Source organism: Nannospalax galili, unplaced genomic scaffold (assembly GCF_000622305.1).
Source record: "Nannospalax galili isolate Female #2095 unplaced genomic scaffold, S.galili_v1.0 scaffold60, whole genome shotgun sequence".
In the NCBI taxonomy this organism is placed as follows: Eukaryota; Metazoa; Chordata; class Mammalia; order Rodentia; family Spalacidae; genus Nannospalax; species Nannospalax galili.
In genome coordinates, this window is record NW_008346989.1 from 1,603,460 (window position 1) to 1,611,062 (window position 7,603).

A 7,603-nucleotide genomic window follows, 5' to 3' on the forward strand; every position below is an offset into this window, starting at 1 on the left:
CGAATCCCAGCACCCACATTGCAGCTAACAACTGTCAGTAACTTCAGTTCCAGGGGATCCAACGGCCTCTTCTGTCCTCTGGGGGCATTGCACAACACAGATGTACTTACTTACATGCAGGCAATACACTCATACACTTAAAAATAATAAATAATAAATTAAAAATATTTTAATAGTAATTTTTTAAAAAGACATAGAAACCAGAGGCCAAATATGCAAAGCAGTGGCTGATGAATGAGGCTGGATGGCTCCTGGTGGCTGCCGATGTGGCCTCTGGTTAAGCAGGACTGAAGCTGCATTGGAGTATCACTAACCACACAGTAGCCCCAGAGCACTAATCTCAGTGCCCTCTGACAATGCACCCAACAGGAGGGGAGAGAAGGAAATGTCAGGTTATGTCCCAGGCCCACCTCCTGCCCACCCTCCATCTGTGCCTGTGTCAGGGCTCACAGGAACATATGCCGCCTGTTGCTCACTGACCATCTGTTCACAGAACTGTGAAGTGTACCCGTTACCTTGGATACAGGACCATTGATTGGCAGCAGCACCACAAACATTTGTTGCTCAGGTTCCACTTTTATCTGTGCTCTGGAATGGGACTGGGGGAATGACAGGGGAGGGGTAACCTAAGGGGAAGGGTGAGCTGGGAGCCACGCAGAAGGGGGCAGGCTGGAGGAGGGGTGAGTTTCAGGGATGGGGGAATGGGTGGTGGGCTGGGGAGAGCTTTTCTAGACATTCCTGCCTGTTCTCTCCCCCCTCATACCCCACCATGGCCCTGTCCCCACTCAGGCACAGCTGGGAGCGCAGCTGATGAATCTAGGAGCAGGGGTCTGCTGCTGTCTCACTGGGCCTGTCTCCAGAACTGGCCTTTCCAACCTCAAAGACTGGTGTCTGTGGAGCCTCAGCCTCCCGTGCCAGCACTGCCTCATGGTGGGACATCTGTCCTCCCCCACACCGTTGGAGCTGACTTAAGGGGAACAAACAAGCTGTTATTAACCACAGTCAGTCCTGGGAAAGCTTGGTTTAGGTGGTGGAGGGGGCCCTGCCATGGTCCCAGAGGGAGATCCAGGTTTCTAGTTTGAGTGAAGAAGTTAGAACAGCCTGTCACAGGAAACTGCCTACTTCATGTTGCAGCCATCCTAGCACAGGATAGTCACCCTGACACAAGACCAGGCTCAGAATGGACTCTGTTCTTGTTGGAGATTTGAGAATTGAGGATCACAAAATCTTAGTTCTTTTGCTTCTGCCTTTGCACAAAAGAGCCAACACATAGGATCTAGGGGGTGTATTCAAGCACATGGAGGCCATTTGACAGGGGAACTGTGACACAGGGACTACTTTGGTGTTTCATTACCAAATGAATGTGAGAAGCAAGTCAAACCTGGGATTTTTACTAGCTCCTACCCTAACCCATTTTCAAAACTGAAACTGATTTCTTCATGTCTCATTTACACTTTCAATAGATGGCCATAAAAAACCCATTTCTAATGTAGAGGCAGGAAGATCAGAAGTTCAAGGTAATCCTTGGCTACATAGCAAGTTTGAGGCCAGTCTGTGTTAGACGGGACCTCCTGATTTTTATGGTGCTCTTTTTATGTTGTTCTTTTCTATGATTACAACTCTTCTGTTCCCAACACAGGAATAGAAAGCCTCATTTCCTTACAAAACCAATACAGCATTTCTACCTGCTTCCACCAAGCTATTTAATAGCAACATAAAAATCCTCCATAAGGCCTTGGCAAACAGCTGAGAGCAAAGCAGCTTAAGGTAACACCATTTAATAGGGCAAACAAGAGCAACAGCGTGATGCTGACAGACCAGTGAAATTTAGGGTTCACCAAGTCTATCTTTTAAAATGCTGTTAATGAAAGTGTGTTGTTGGGTCGCCAGTCTGTGCACTCATGGAAATGAGGCCTCTGGTCTGTGTTGTCATGAGGAGAGAACCCTGGTCTATGCTCTCCTGGGAAGAGGACCCTGGTCTATGCTCTCGTTGGGAGAGGACCACATCACAGCTGAGGGAACTAGAAATGCAAAGGTGGGAAAGGAGACAAAGTGAAGGTTATTTGAAGATTATTTTATTGTATATCTGGATAATACCAGGGAGGCAACTGGACAAAAATATGAGAATATTGGCCAGGTATAAACTTATAATAGAAATGTCAGTAATCTCCTGGATCTGGAAGGAAAGACCCATTGATCTTAAAAAAGACAAAACTCTGAGAACACATCAGGGAGGAATCTGAGACCCACAGCCAACCTTGCATTGCCTCTTAAGAGTCACACACAGAAAGGAGACCCCTTATCCATTTCTGTGAGGTCCTTCTGCATAGCTAGTACAATCCCTGTTAAGGGGTTATTGTGGGTGATTTTGTTTTGTTTTTATGTATATGAGTGGATTGCCTGCAGGTAGGTAAGTGCACCCATGTCATGCAATGCTCACAGAGGTCAGAAGAGGGCATCAGATCCCCTGGAACTGGAGTTAGGGAGAGTTGTTAGCCATCATGTGGGTACTGGCATTTGAACCCAGGTCCTCTGCAAGAGAAGCCAGTGCTCTTAACCATTGAGCCATCTCCCTAGCCTTGTTTTTTTTAAGCAGTCACACCAAATCTAAATCTATGTGAAGAAATAACCATGAATAGACATGACAACCGTAAAATAGAAAAAAATAGAGGAATTCATTCTATCACAGATAGAATGAATAAATGAGTAAATTAAGTTCTTTTGAAAATTATATGCTACTAGCAAATGACTAGCTAGAAACTAAGAAATAGATCCCCAAAGTCTTTCAAATTATATGAGAAAGACATTTAAAGCACTGCACGATTTTCCTATAACAGTGTTGAGTTGATAATTTCCTAAAATACTATGAAGCTCGTCTGAACTCGACCAGAATTAATTCTAGGCATTATTGAAGATTTAAATGCAAAGGGTGGCGGGGTTAGCAACAAAGTGTACTAGAAAAGAACATGGGAGAATGTTTTATTATGCAGAAACATAAAGGTAAAATAGAACACAACACTCATAAAAATATTAAGTATGATCGCATAAATTAAAAATATTTATTCATAACACAAAAAGGAAGGAAAGGGTTTCAGCAATTTGTAAAAGAAGAAATATAAGATGTTCTTAACCTTGTGAAGATTTCTTAGCCCACACACAAAGCCACTGTGTGCCCCATGAAGGCTGTATGTGTGGGATGTAGATTCAAGCTGGTTCTCTTCTGTATTTAAATGTGCCATGCATGCACATAACAAAATTCATACCCTCCTAAGTGAAGAAAATGTATCCATATCTACCAGAATTAGAAATGCAAACAGCATTTGGCCCACAAGTTCTACCTCTTTGAATTCATTCTGACAGAACCTCTAACACTGAAAGGATGTATGTATAGTTGTTCGTGGAGACTAGAAAGGTTTGGAAATAGAAATGTCCCCAACAGTGAACCAGCCCAGGACCCAGGTGCAGACACACATACTTCTGTATACCACCATCAGCTTCTGGTCCATCCACCTGCCAATGTTACTGGTTATCAAGTACTAGGCATATGCTCCACCCTGCTAAGTAGAGCAGCCTTTTAGCTTCTAGTTCCTCATCTTGACTCGACCCCTTAGATTCTGGCTCCCAGGGATGTTTTTGTAAAGGGCTGAGTTACTGGCAGAAGAAGGGAGAGGAATGAGTGTGGGGAACATAGCCTCCAGAGCCATCAGCAGCCTTGAGAATTCTGTGAGTACCTTTGACCCTAAATCGTGGCAGTCTTACTCCTGTAGTGAGTCCCATGGAGAGAGAAGAATCCAGAGAAAGGAGTCTCAAGGAAATTACCATTATTACCATTCCTGCTTCCAAGACCCTTTGACAGGTAGGAAGCCATTGGGAATATCTGATACCACTCTCTAAGACATTGCACACACCTTGTATGTGTCCCTGCCCCCGGTCCCCTTTCCCATCCCCTGTCCTCAGCACAACCCAGGAAACATTGATACCAGGTCTTATACAACAGAAGAACCCTGGGCTTACATAGCCATCTATGAACTAAGTGATGTAACTGGGCAGGCAGCCTGATTCTTTGTTCAAATGACCTTGGACCATGAGACTCTCCCTGAGCGTCATGGTGCCCCCAGCTGTGTTCCCACAGACAACTAACCTAGTTGCTGGGATTGTGCACTTGTCCCCTCTAAACATCCGTGTTTCCATATCAGAAATGAATTGTACTTACGGACTGTCACAGTTTCTCATACCTCTTGGACTCAGGAGGCTATGGCCTAGAGAGAAAAGAGCACCTAAAGATGAAGTTGTTGCCAAGAACAGAAGCTGGCTCATGAATTATACAACTGCTTCTACAGAGCCTGAGAGAGCGAGGGTCAAGAAGGGAGTGTTGAGCAAGTGGCTCTGTGACATGGCTGCATGTTGGGGGACTGGAGAGATGACAGCGGTTAATTGTGCTTCTTGCTCTTTCAGAGGACCTGGGTTGAGATTCCAGTACCAACATCAGGTGACTCATAATTACCTGTAATTCTAGTTTTAGAGGAGCTGATGCCTACTTCAGGCCTCCGCAGGTACTTGCATATACATGGCATACATTCACACAAATACACATATGCACATAAACAAAAATAAAAGCTGTATGTTAGAGCTCTTGAGTGCTACTGGAATACTTAGGGGGACACTGTCCAGGCTAGAAGTGGCCTGATGGCCAAATATGAACTCAGAGAACCCCAGAAACTGGCCCAGGTTCAGGCAAAAAGCTTGTGGACTCTCCAGCATCACCTGTGGTGGATCAACAGGTGTCACTAATGGGAAACTTGTGCACGCCTTGCTGAGGATGCCAAAAGGTGGAATGCATAGGTGTCTAGCACAGCTCTGCCTGCCTCCTCCAACTGACTCAAAACTGTGGTGGGCACGCAGGTATAGAGGCCCTGTGGTTCTTGAAACTGCTTCTAGGATAGGCTGTGCTCTTAAAGAGCTGAACTACCCCTGGAGAATTGATTCAGTGGTTAAGAGCACTTATTGCTCTTGCAGAAGACCTGGGTTCTGGTTCCCAACAGCCATACAATGGCTAACTATTGTCCCTAACTCCAGTTCCAGGAGATCTGATGCCCTCTTCTGACCTCTGCGGGCATTGCACAACATGAATGCATTTACACACGTAGGCAAAAAATAAAAAAAACAAAATTTAATACAAAAAAATAAAAATACAAAAATTTTAAAACAGAGTTGAACTGGAGTTCTGAGGGATGCTGGCCTGTTCTCCACTACAGGAGTAGGTAGTACCCCTGCTGGTTATAGTTGGGTAGCCTAGCAAGAGAAATTCTTGGAGGGTTTTCAGGAGCTCATTCATAAAAGAGAAGCCCTTCCCAACACCCAAGTGATGCCTTCAATGTTAGTCACTCGTTGCTATGGCCAAACACCTGACAAACTGCAACTTGAGGGTTTACTTTGTCTACTGTAACCAGGATTGAAACATAAAGCTGCAGCAGCAGTTTGAATTCATTGAGGCTATCTCCAGATAGTACATTACTGGTTCTATCCCTTCTCATGGCAGCACACTCTGTCCAATCTGGCTTCACCTTTTGCCATGGATATGGGTACAAGCCCAGTTCCCCCAGCTCCTGCTGAGATTCTGGCCCCCAATGATTATTATTGAAGTGACCCCTCAGCTGACTAGCCCTAGATCTTCTTGACTGGTGGGGAGGCTTTGGTGTTCCCAAGAACCTCCACTGGGCTCCAGCACCTGAGCAGGATGTTGGTCAGGGACTTCCACAATGAAACATGTGTCCCAAAAAGTTTAATGGTGCCCCTGAGCCCTCCTCACCCTCTGCCCCATACCCTAAGGGGAGGTCACATGTCACAGAAACTTGCCTGCCTGTCAGGGTGGATAGTGGACTGTGATGGAAGCAAACAGGGCACAAGCGCCAAAGGAAGCCATATCACTTTTTAGAGAAAGCCAGAATTTGGGGTGAAGATGCCTTCAATGTTAGTCACTTGTTGCTATGGCCAAACACCTGACAAATTGCAACTTGAGGGTTTACTTTGTCTAACAGTTTGATGGGTATAGCCCATAGTGGTAAAGGAAGGCATAGTGATGGGCCACACGGCAGCATGAAGCAGCTGGTCACATTGTATCTCCAGTTAGTAAGGAGAGAGAGGTGAGTGCTGGTGCTCAGCTTGCTTTCTGCTTTTCTTCCATTTCACTTAGTCCAGGCCACGGGATAGTACTGCCCATATTCAGGATGGGTCCACCATCCTTAGTTAAACCTCTCAGGAAACACCCTCAGACGTCCTGAGAAGAGCCCTAGACTCAGTCTTCTGCCAACAGCAGGCTCTAAGAGACACGTGGAAATAGTTTGTTCCAGGGCTTCGTTGGCTGAATCCATACTTAGAGTTGTGCAAGACTGGAAAGATATCATTATTTGGTTTTGCAACTTTGCAAATCAATAGAAAGCTGCCCCTGGGGTGGACATTTAAGGAACTCATGATGTCAAGTGCCTAGCACATTCTAATCTACCCTCAAGGACTTAGGCAGTGCTTCTTTGAAGTCCATTAGAAGACAAGCTGGGAGGCACTTCTAGAGTCTCTGACAGAGCAAAAAGTCCCTCTCTTAAGAACACAACACATACTTAATGGAAGATTTTTCCTCCTGTTAAATTGATTCCCAGAGATAGTGGACTGCAATTAAGAAATATGGGCATTATGTTCCTCTTTTATAATTAGAAGTAACTTGCCTGGCTTTCCTGACAGTTTTGTTCAAGTGCACAGCATAGGTCCCCCAGGACCTGGCCAGAGACAGAGGGCTTTAACATTGGGTACCTCTATGTCCCCACCCTAAGGGGCCCACTTGTAACATCAGCCTGTCTACCTGTTAGTGTTCCTCTCCATATAATCCAGGCTACTGTTAAAGAACCAGGGTCAGGCAAGACAGAGTCTATGGGAGAAGACCTGACTTCTATGTGGAAGGAATTGAAGGGGCCTGAACAGGAGACAGGCTTAAAATTAGGGTCACCAGGGCTGGAGAGATGGCTCAGTGGTTAAGAGCACTGACTGCTCTTGCAAAGGACTCGGGTTCGATTCCCAGCACCCACATGATGGCTACGAACCGTCCTTAACTCCGGTTCCAGGGGGATCCGAAGCCCTCTTCTGACCTCCGTGGCATTGGATGACACAGGTGCAGTCACATACATGCAGGCAATACACTCATACACATAAAATAAAAATAATAAAACATTTTAAAATTAGGGTCACCAAGTCTGCAAGCCATATTTGCACATACTGGAGAAACAGTATATTCCCACTTTGAGGAACCACATGATCCAGGCAGGGTCCCCACCTAGCTGGGAAGCCCAACCTTAAGCAAGGCTTCTCTTGGGACATGGCCAGGAACTGATTCCAGTGAAGGTTTTGCTTGGGGGCTCAGAGTCAAGACCACACTTGTGATGTACAGAAACAATCTGTTCCTCTCTGAACACATGGACGTGGCCCCGTGCCTGGACACCATTCCCCATTTCCTGCCTATTTATCTAACTGCTTCTTTCCCTCCAAAGCCAAACATAAGTTTTATAGACTTGAACTCTTATTGGAAGAGAAGCAAATATTTTACAAAGTAGAGGCA